General features: G+C 42.3%; 1 pseudogene; it reads right to left on the minus strand.

The window, feature by feature from the left end:
- The window catches only part of LOC132663387 (ferritin light chain pseudogene), a 45,782-nt pseudogene extending 36,616 nt beyond the window's left edge, over window positions 1–9,166 (minus strand).
- Between the last annotated feature and the right edge of the window lie 661 nt (window positions 9,167–9,827).

Genomic DNA, 9,827 nt, shown 5'->3' on the forward strand with positions numbered 1-9,827 from the left:
TTGTATTGCAACTCCGTCATCCACCTGTCATCATTCATTTCTGTACCCATAACCCATCTATCTGTCCATCCACCCATGCATCCATCCAAGCCCTCACTCATTTAACCATTCATTGATTTCATTTGTTCAACAAACTGCACCATATGCCAGGCAAAGGGCTAGACACTTGATCGAGAGTGATGATCAAATACAGACACGGGCCTTGACTTCAGTAAAGGCTAAGGAGTTGGGACCAAGACACTCTCTCATCAGAACTTGACTTATTTAGGAATGGAGAATTAAGCTGAGATCTGGGGGCTGAGAGGGAAGAACATGCAGGTTGGGCGGGGGGGGGGCAGGTTTTGAGAAATCCTGCCCTTCCTCATCCCTACTAAATCCTCTCGTAAATGCTGGCCAAGGGCACTAGTTCTTCTAGCAGAAGTCAAGGCTGTTAGGCCACAGAGCTCAAGTTCAGCACATCGGATGACCTGGTAATGGTGACTTGAATATATTTAGACTAAGTGGCAAATAATAGACATCAGTCCTTCCCTGGGAACAAGCTTCATTAAGAGATAGAAGGTCGTGGCATTTCAACACCCAAAGGTGGGAGAGCATAGGGAAGAGCATTCTTTCTCGTATGTGGCTTTGGCCCTAGGATGACGTGGTCACTCCACACGGTGCCAGGGGTAGATTCTGAGGGCTCAGGCGACAGCACGTGTTTCCTCCCCAGCCTGCTCTTTCAAGTGTCAGTTGGCTAGCCTGACAAGCTGCCCCTTCTTGCTTTGGAGCCTCGGTGCTTCCATAAGCTTTGGAGACCAGGCAGTTCTAGAAGTCCAGAACTACCCCCCTCCCACCCCCACTTCTCACTGGCACTGGTCACAAATTCAAAGCAGCCATTGGGTTTCATGGCTTGATGGCCTTGTAATTGTTATTGGAACTCACTGTGGATGGATTTACGGTAATGAACTCACCTAATAGCGAACCCGTCATGGGCCTTTTTGCAGACAGGATCTTTCCTGAGTGAAGATATTAGAAAACCATTCTGCAAAGGAAAAGCAATACTGACTGGTGACTTCAAGTTTAGGAAAAACACCACTGTTCGGGTTTTTCTGTTGGCATCTGACTTTAAACACTTCATTGGCCAGTTGCTAACCAACATGGTTTTTGGCCAGAGCTCTGTTTATGTTGGCACCAAATGTATGTATCACAAGCAGTTTGTGTGTTTCTGGGCATGTGTATATGTGTGTATGAGTCTGTATATGTTACAAACTCCAAAACTTTTGAACACAAGGTTTTGTACTCTTTTTGCAGATTCTTCTGGCCAGGAAAACAGGCAACTGGCAGGCAGGGCATCCGTGTGCATTAATGACTTGCTTTCAGGCCACCCCACCCCATCGCAGCCACCCTCTGGCTTGGCCTGGCCTGGCACTGAGCTCTCTTGGCCTCCCTGGACCCCTGTCCTACTGAGTTATGAATGAGTGAGGCGGCCCCTGCCCAGTAAAAGAGGCTCCGGGGACAGTGGGTGCTTTCTGGGTCACCTCAGTCTGCAGGACCAGGGGGCAAATCATCAGGAATGTTTGGGACCAGGAATTTACTCCTCGCTGGGGCCAGAAAGGCTCCATGTTTTTGTGGCTTGGCATTAAGCAAACAACTGCTTTTTTGTTCTCTCCTCAAATTATTTGTCCAAACAAAAGGCAACTGTCATGGGGAGAAAAGTACAATTTTTCCAGCGTTTGCCCCTTCCCGCGCCCCGTCTCACAGCACGCTCTCTGACTCTGTGCGTTTCCACAGCCCAGTGTCGGATTTCCAGCCCACAGAAAGGCAGGGTTTGCTGCTTCTAAATGTGAAATCCACCTTCCGCCTCTCTCAGGCCTGCTGACCCAATGCAGCACCAGAGCTAAGGGCAAATTTTACAGCTGGCACCTCTCCTCTCCAAAATCCCAAAAGGTTTCCCAAGTCCGTAAATCATGAATCCAGAAACATTCCCTGGGAGAATGGAAGTTTGGATAAATAGTGAGTCCTAGAAGAAAGCAGTCTGTTTCCTTTCCAACTCCCGTTTCTTCTGAAAGTTTAGCAGTTAGATCTTCTGCCTAACAGAGGATTGTTATTTAATTGCAAGGCATCCTCGTGGTGATGAAGCGAAAAGACGTGGCTTATCACTTTGTATCTCATTAGAATATGGTAAAATATGCTAAACAATCTAACTAAATGATACGGAATTTAATCTTCTTCCCAGGCTTGTCGGGATTAGGCTGTGTCCTTATCTACCCAGCCCACTCCCGATTCTCCTTCAAGACTTGGGGCAAATGTCACCTTTCTGGTGGGGATGTCTCGTGCCCCCTGACCTAGAGCCGCCCTCACCGACCTCTGCAGAATTAGGGCCACCTCATCTGTGCTCCCCTAATTCTCCCAGCACTGGCACGGTGCAGTGTTTACACTTTTGTTCCAAAATAATTTTAGATTTACAGAAAAGTTGCAAAAAAAGTATAAAGAATTCCTGTACACCAGAATTGCTCAATCTTTTCCTCATCACTCTCCAAGTGCCTTTTTAGATATTTTTTTTCCCCGATTGCTTTCTGACTTGAAATTTTAATACCACAGATAATGTATACCTTTTTATGGACTCTAAGTATATCTGAACTTCATGTGGAAAAAGAGTAAGATATTTTGACCTCCAAGAACAGTTTTTATTTCTTTTTTTTCTTTTTTTTTTTTTTTAATTTATTTATGTATTTTGAGAGAGACAGAGAGAGCATGAGCGGGGGAGGGGCAGAGAGAGTGGGAGAGAGAGAATCCCAAGCAGGCTTCACGTTGTCAGCACAGAGCCCGACATGGGGCTCGAACCCACAAAACTGCAAGATCATGACCTGAGCCGAAATCAAGAGTCAGACACTTAATCGGCTGAGCCACCTACGTGCACCAATAATTTTTATTTCTTTTAGTGCAATATTGCTTCGTGCAAAATGCATGTTATAGAGCCTGTTTGAGAGTAAGTCGCAGTCATGGTGCCTCTTTACCCCTAAATATTTTAGAAAGCATTTCCCATAAGTGAAAACTTGTTCTTTGCCTTTTAACAAATTTTTTAAAAAACACTTCCATCTCTTCCACATACCTGTAAGTTTTTCAAGGTCAGGAACCTGTGTCTCAGCCATCTTTGGAGACTGAGTACCAGAATGGGGCCTGGCATGTTGAAGGAGCGATTATAAAATAATACATTTCATTAAGATATAGCATATGTCATGCATTTTCATATAATTTATATATGCTAACAATTATGAAAAAATAGTTTCTTTAAATATAACATATATAAGATATAGCATGTTATACATAACACAAAAATACATTCTTATTTACAAATGAATGGAAATCTTAGGATCCATAGTATTGATTTCAATCACAAAGTATTCTATAGTTTCAGAAGCTGGAAGAAACTGGGCTGAAAATTTACAGACTTTGGAATCTGCCTCAAGCCCAGTGAATAAAACAAGAAACCACTCACCTGATGTCAGTTTCATAGAACAAGAAGGAAACTCTGAGTTGGTAGAAATTGGCAGCCACCATTTCAGTCTCAGCATTTACGCTGCTCTTTGGGAGGCAGTATAATTCAGTAACTCAGATGCTTTCTTGCTCTCTTGCAGTCACTCTCAAATATTTATTGGCAACTTTGCATTTGATAAGAATATACTGGAGTTGGAGGCTCTTGAATCCTAGTTTTTATTTTCTATGTACTCAAACAAGTTACCTAACCCATATTTGCCTTGGTTTCAAGGGATACAGGAGGGCTGATGCATAGGGGCACTTGTACCCTAATGTTTATAGCAGCACTTTCAACAATAGCCAAATTATGGAAAGAACCTAAATGTCCATCAACTGACGAATGGATAAAAAAATTGTGGTTTATATATAAAATGGAATACTACTTGGCAATGAGAAAGAATGAAATATGGCCTTTCATAGCAACGTGGATGGAACTGGAGAGTGTTATGCTGAGTGAAATAAGCCGTACAGAGAAAGACAGATACCATATGGTTTCACTCTTATGTGGATCCTGAGAAACTTAACAGAAGACCATGGGGAAGGGAAGGAAAAAAAAAGAGCCGGAGAGAGCCAAACCATAAGAGACTCTTAAAAACTGAGAATAAACTGAAGGTTGATGGGGGGTGGGAGGGAGGGGAAAGTGGGTGATGGGCATTGAGGAGGGTACCTGTTGGGATGAGCACTGGGTGTTGTCTGCAAACCAATTTGCCAATAAATTTCATATTAAAAAAATATTTGCCTTGGTTTCCTTGATTGCAATATGACTATTAACACATTGTGCCCTGTTCTGCTCCCAAGTCACTGGTTAATACGGTACTGAAAGAAAGTACTCACAATACATACATCTGACACATGTTTTGTTTCCAGAATACACAGAGAGCTTTTACAACTCAATAATAAGACAGATAACCTAATTAACAAAAATTTTAGCTGACACTTCACAAAAGTTTTTAAAAAGTAGCCGATAAGCCCATTAAAAGATACTAAACATCATTAGCTATCAGGGAATGAAAATTTAGACCATAATGAAATACTACCATACACCTGTTAGAATAGCTAAAATTACAAACATCGACAATACCAAATGTTGGTAAGGATATGCAGCAACTGAAACCCTCGTCTATTTTTTGTGAGAATGTGAGACGGTGCAACCACTTTGAAAAAACAGTTTGTCAGTTTCTTCTAAATTGAAATATACACTAATTAGGGGGCGCCTGGGTGGCTCCGTCTGTTAAGTGTCCGACTTCAGCTCAGGTCATGATCTCATAATTCATGGGTTTGAGCCCCGCGTCGGGCTCTGTGCTGACAACTCGGACCCTGGCACCTGCTTCAGAATCTGTGTCTCCTCCTCTCTCTGTTCCTCCCCCACTTGTGCTCTGTCTCTCTCTCTCAAAAATAAACATTAAAAAAAAATCTAAAAAATAAAATAAACATGCGCTAATTGTGTGTCCCAGAAATTGCACTGCTAGGTGTTTACTCACGAGAAATAAAAACATTTGTCCACACAAAGACTTCACAAGAATGCTTATGGCCGCTTTATTCATGAGAACCTAAACCTGGAAACAATCCAGATATTTATTAATGGATAAAGAGGAATTGGAGTATGTTCGTACAATGGCATACTGCTCATTAATAAAAAAGGAACAAACTGCTGATACCACTGGTCCATATGACAGAATGGAAGACTCTCAAAAGCATTACACTGCGTAAAAAAATCCAGACACAACAGAGATCATCCTGCCTGATTCTACTTATATAAAAGTCTAGAAACTATAAATCAAATCAGTAATGACAGAATCCGTGGTTGCCTGGGGGCTATGTTCTGGAGAAGGGACACGGGATTGGTGCAGAGGGGCACAAGAAAGCATTCTGGTTTGGTGGAAATGTTCCTTATCTTGACTGAGCTCTACTTTTTCTGGTGTAGAAGTTATCAAAAATCATTCAACTCTATGCTAAAGTGGGTACATTTTATGTATTGTATGCTAATTATACCTCAGTGAGTTGAGTTTTAGAAAGCATATACTCATGTGAGTATTGAGAGCAAATCTTCATCCTCAAACTCTAGAACTCTCCATTGTGCTTCTTCCATCAGGGCTTGGCACAGGCACCATAGAGCACTCCCGTTGGGTTCATTCATCAGAAGACCTAGTGGCAGAATTGCTGGTATTGTGGCCTGAATCAGCTTCTCCTGCTTGGGCCTCACTTGAAGCTTGTAACCTTCTGCATTGCTCAGCAACAGGGGCAGAGGAGTACACCCATATCTGACATATGTTGCCTTCAAACTCCAAAAAGGGCCAAGCCAAAGATGTATCACTTATTCTTAGTGGTGAGGTATGCATGGTACAGTGAATTTTCTTTCACTTTGGAAGAAACATTCGGATACTATACAGATATCTGAACTTCTAGAAATGTCTCTAAGATCCCTGAATTTCCAATGCATGTATCTCCCGAACTCTGACACATATAGGTTTTATAAGGTGTCTAGGATATCTGTTTCCGCTTGCTCACTTGGTCTTTTAGCATTATGTCATCTAAACTATAGTCCAAAATTCTGTTTTGTGGGCTGTTATTAAGAGGATCAAAAATCCCTCTGATCTACAACAGATTGCAGGTTGCCAGAGGTGGGAGGTAGAGGGTAGGCCAAGTGGATGAAGGAAGTCAAAAGTTACCAACTTCCAGTTATAAAATAAATACATTCTAAGGATGTGATGTACACTGTGGCTATCTATAACTAATAATACTCTATTGCATAGTTGAAATTTGCTAAGAGACTAAATCTTAAAAAAAGTTCTGACCAGAAGAAAAAAATTCTGTAATTATGTATGGTGACTCACGTTAACTAGACTTAGCGTGGTGATCCTTTTGCAATATATACAAATATCAAATTATTGTGTTACACACCTGAAACTAATATAACATTATATGTCAGTTATACCTCTGTAAAAAAAAGTTAAACATTACAAAAAATCCCCCTGATCTAAATTATGGCATAAAGCAAAAGAATTAAGCAGTTCTGAAGATTGGCATGGTGAATATGTATTGTTATTCCTGCCCAGTAAAAGAAAACTTCCTCTAATAGAGAAAATGTATTTACCAGATCAATAGCCATCCAGCAGACCCACAAGGTGAAGAGACGACATTTAGAATAGCAGCTTCAATTGTAGTCATCACTTAACAACACTTAAAATAATACCCCATAATTTTCTATCCATCTTTTGCAGAGCCAAACAGGCCAGTTAAAGAGATGTGGTAGGGATCACCATCTTTGAGATTTTAAATTCTTTGTTGGTGGACTACCTGTGCTATAGAGAGGAATGCTTCACTCTCTATCTGATTCTAAAAGCCCTCACTCTACAAGTTAAGGGGCCACTGTGGTTGTTCTACCAGTTGCTGAGTATATCTACTCAAACTACATTTTCAGGAACTGTGGAAATAACAGAAGAACATACTCATGGTTGTAATGGGGCCACTGAGAGATTCACCTATACCCAAATTCCTTTTGTTCAATGGACTCCCATAAACATCCATTTTTACCTATGGATCATGATGGTTTTCTGAAATACTAATGATTTGCATTATTTCAGAATCAATGTCCAATTATTCCTAAAAGGTCCAGATATTTCTCTTTTTCTAGTATGAAATCATCTGTAGCTTGCTTTCCGGTCTGCCACAATGCTTGCCACTCTGATTTGTTTCTTAGATCTGTTATGCTCACTTTGACTATCCCCTGTTGACTCTTGAGTTCATGATCCTGTGCTTTAATCCCTTGATCAACCCTTGTCAGGGCCAAGGCCCAGGAGGAAATAGAACTGACCTATATCGAGAGAATAAATGTCTTTTAAAGCAGAAGATTTCACCTCCATATCCCAAATCAGCCAAACTTTCCTGGAGTAATTCTGCCCATATGGAGACTAAGCTATTCAGCAAAAAGAGACCAGGACTAACTGTTCTGGGATGAAAACTTTTGTTCAAGCCTTTAGGCAAGACCAAGGCAACTGCTCTCCAAGGGAATGTCCCCTGTTCACAAATGTCTCTCTCTAAACTTCTTTACGACCTGGTAGCCCAGAGTCCTTCATCTCTGTGCCTGAGTTGTGACCTCTTCTGGTCTCGAATCTTGTCCCCATCTCAATACCCCTTCCTGCGTAGCCCAGCTGAGCACTAATAGCCTCCAATATCATAGGTGGATTTTCATGGTGACTGTAATGATTTTAAAATATATCCAAAAATTCTTTGACAATTCTCCCCTTAGAAGGTGGAGCCTAATTCTTGTCCCCTTGAGTGTGGGCCCAAATGAGTAGCTACTTTTTGAAAAATTTTCTTTAAAGGTTATTTATTTATTTTTGAGAGAAAGGCAGAGAGAGTGAGTGGGGGAGGGGCAGAGAAGGAGGAGAGAGATAATGTCAAGCAGGCTCCACGCTGTCAGTGCTGAGCCACAATGTGGAGCTCAGCTCACAAACTGTGAGATCACGACCTGAGCCGAAATCAAGAGTCGGACGCTTAACCGACTGAGCCACCCAGATGCCCCTGACTGATCAACTACTTTCTAAAAAGAAATCAAGTGTGGTGGAAGTGATGGTCTGTGACCTCCAAAATTAGATCATAAGAAGCATTGTGGGGACTGCTCACTCTAAAAGAGTCAGGCACCATGTTGTGAGGACATTTAAGCAGCTCAAAGAGAAGCTCATGAAGGAGAACTGAGGTCTTCTACCAACAACCAGCACCATGTGAGTGAACTATCTTGGATATGAATCCTTCAGGGTTAGTAAAGCCTTCAGATGATTGCAATCCCAGCCAAAATCTTAACTACATGTATCACTAGAAATATTGAGCGAAGCTATTCCAAATTCCTGACCCACACAAACAATATGAGATGATACATGTGTATTGCTGATTTAAGCCACCTATGCTTTGGGTTAATTTGGATTTTGTTGTTGTTGTTTATTTGTTTTTTGGGTTTTTTTTTTTTTTTTTGGCCACAAAAAGCTTCATTTGTTTACATTGGTTCTAAGGCTTGGGAAAGGACTCCCGGGTGGTTAAAAATCTTCCTAGTGGCTGCAGGGAGAGGGTCAGGCACAAGCCCTGGCACCAGGGTTACCAGAGGGCTCCTCCAAAGGCTTCTGGGTCTAATAGGCCCCCAGTCATGCTTGAGGGTGAGCCTTTTGAAGAGATACTCACCCATCCCAGCCTGGGAGCAAGCCAGCTTGCAGAGGCTAGTCAGGTGGTTGTCCATCTTCTTGATGGGCACCTCCTCAACTAGGAAGTGGTTCTCCAGGAAGTCACAGATATGGTCTCCATGGGCAGAACTCAGGGCACACAGATCTGAAAGGGCCTGGTTCAGGTTCTTCTCCAGAATCAGGACAGCTTCCATGGCTTCCAGGGTTTTACCCCACGCATCTTGGGGTGGCTTCTGCATGTTCTGGAAGAGGACACGGCCTCTGTGTTGGTTTTGCATCTTCAAGAGATGCTCAGCGCCCTTGAGCTTCTCCACAGCCAACTAGTGGAAGAAGTGGCCCACATCCTCCAAAGCCCCATGCCGAGATCGAAATAGAAGCCCAGAGAAAGGTAGGTGTAGGACACCCACAGACACACGTTGACCGCTGAAGGCAGCCTCCACCTGGGTGGAATCATTCTGACAAATCTGGGAGCTCATGATTGATCGGCAATAAGGAGCTAAGCTCAAAATAAGGTGTTGGCTGCTCCTGGAGGGAATGGGTGGCCGAGAAAATGGCTCTGAAGGTTGTGACTGGAAAAAAGGTTGGAGGGTGGTCAGAGGCTGATAGAAGGGGCTTCCCTGTTCTGTTCTGTCCAAACACTGTTGAAACAAGGGACAGATCCGCAGACTGACGGACACTCTTGGTTTTGGGCTAATTTGTTACACAGCAACAGATAACTAATACAGTGACTTAGCAACAACCTCTTTTGCTGTCCATGCTATTACTCATGCCCATCATGGGAATTATGAGCCAGATGAGAGGGAATAATTTATGATAGATCAGTGGGGAAGATATTTTGGGAAATGTGACCATTCCTTATACCATACCTCCTCATAAACTGTGACAGCCTCACTATATAATCTGGCTGTGGATATCACTAGATTTGTAGGGACATTTACATTTTTTAAAAACTTTAGAACTTACAAAGAAATATCCCACAAATGTGTCTTTGTATTTTCTTCCCAAGAACTCTATGGAGGCAGGCAGCGCAGCTATTAATTTCCCCCGATTTAAACACGAGAAAACTCAGGCCCAGAGTTTCAAATTTCAAGTGACCAGGATGTGACAAAGTCAGGGTTTGAACGGAAGCCTCTCTGA

Source organism: Panthera onca, chromosome D4 (assembly GCF_046562875.1).
Source record: "Panthera onca isolate mPanOnc1 chromosome D4, mPanOnc1 haplotype 2, whole genome shotgun sequence".
NCBI classification, from domain to species: Eukaryota; Metazoa; Chordata; class Mammalia; order Carnivora; family Felidae; genus Panthera; species Panthera onca.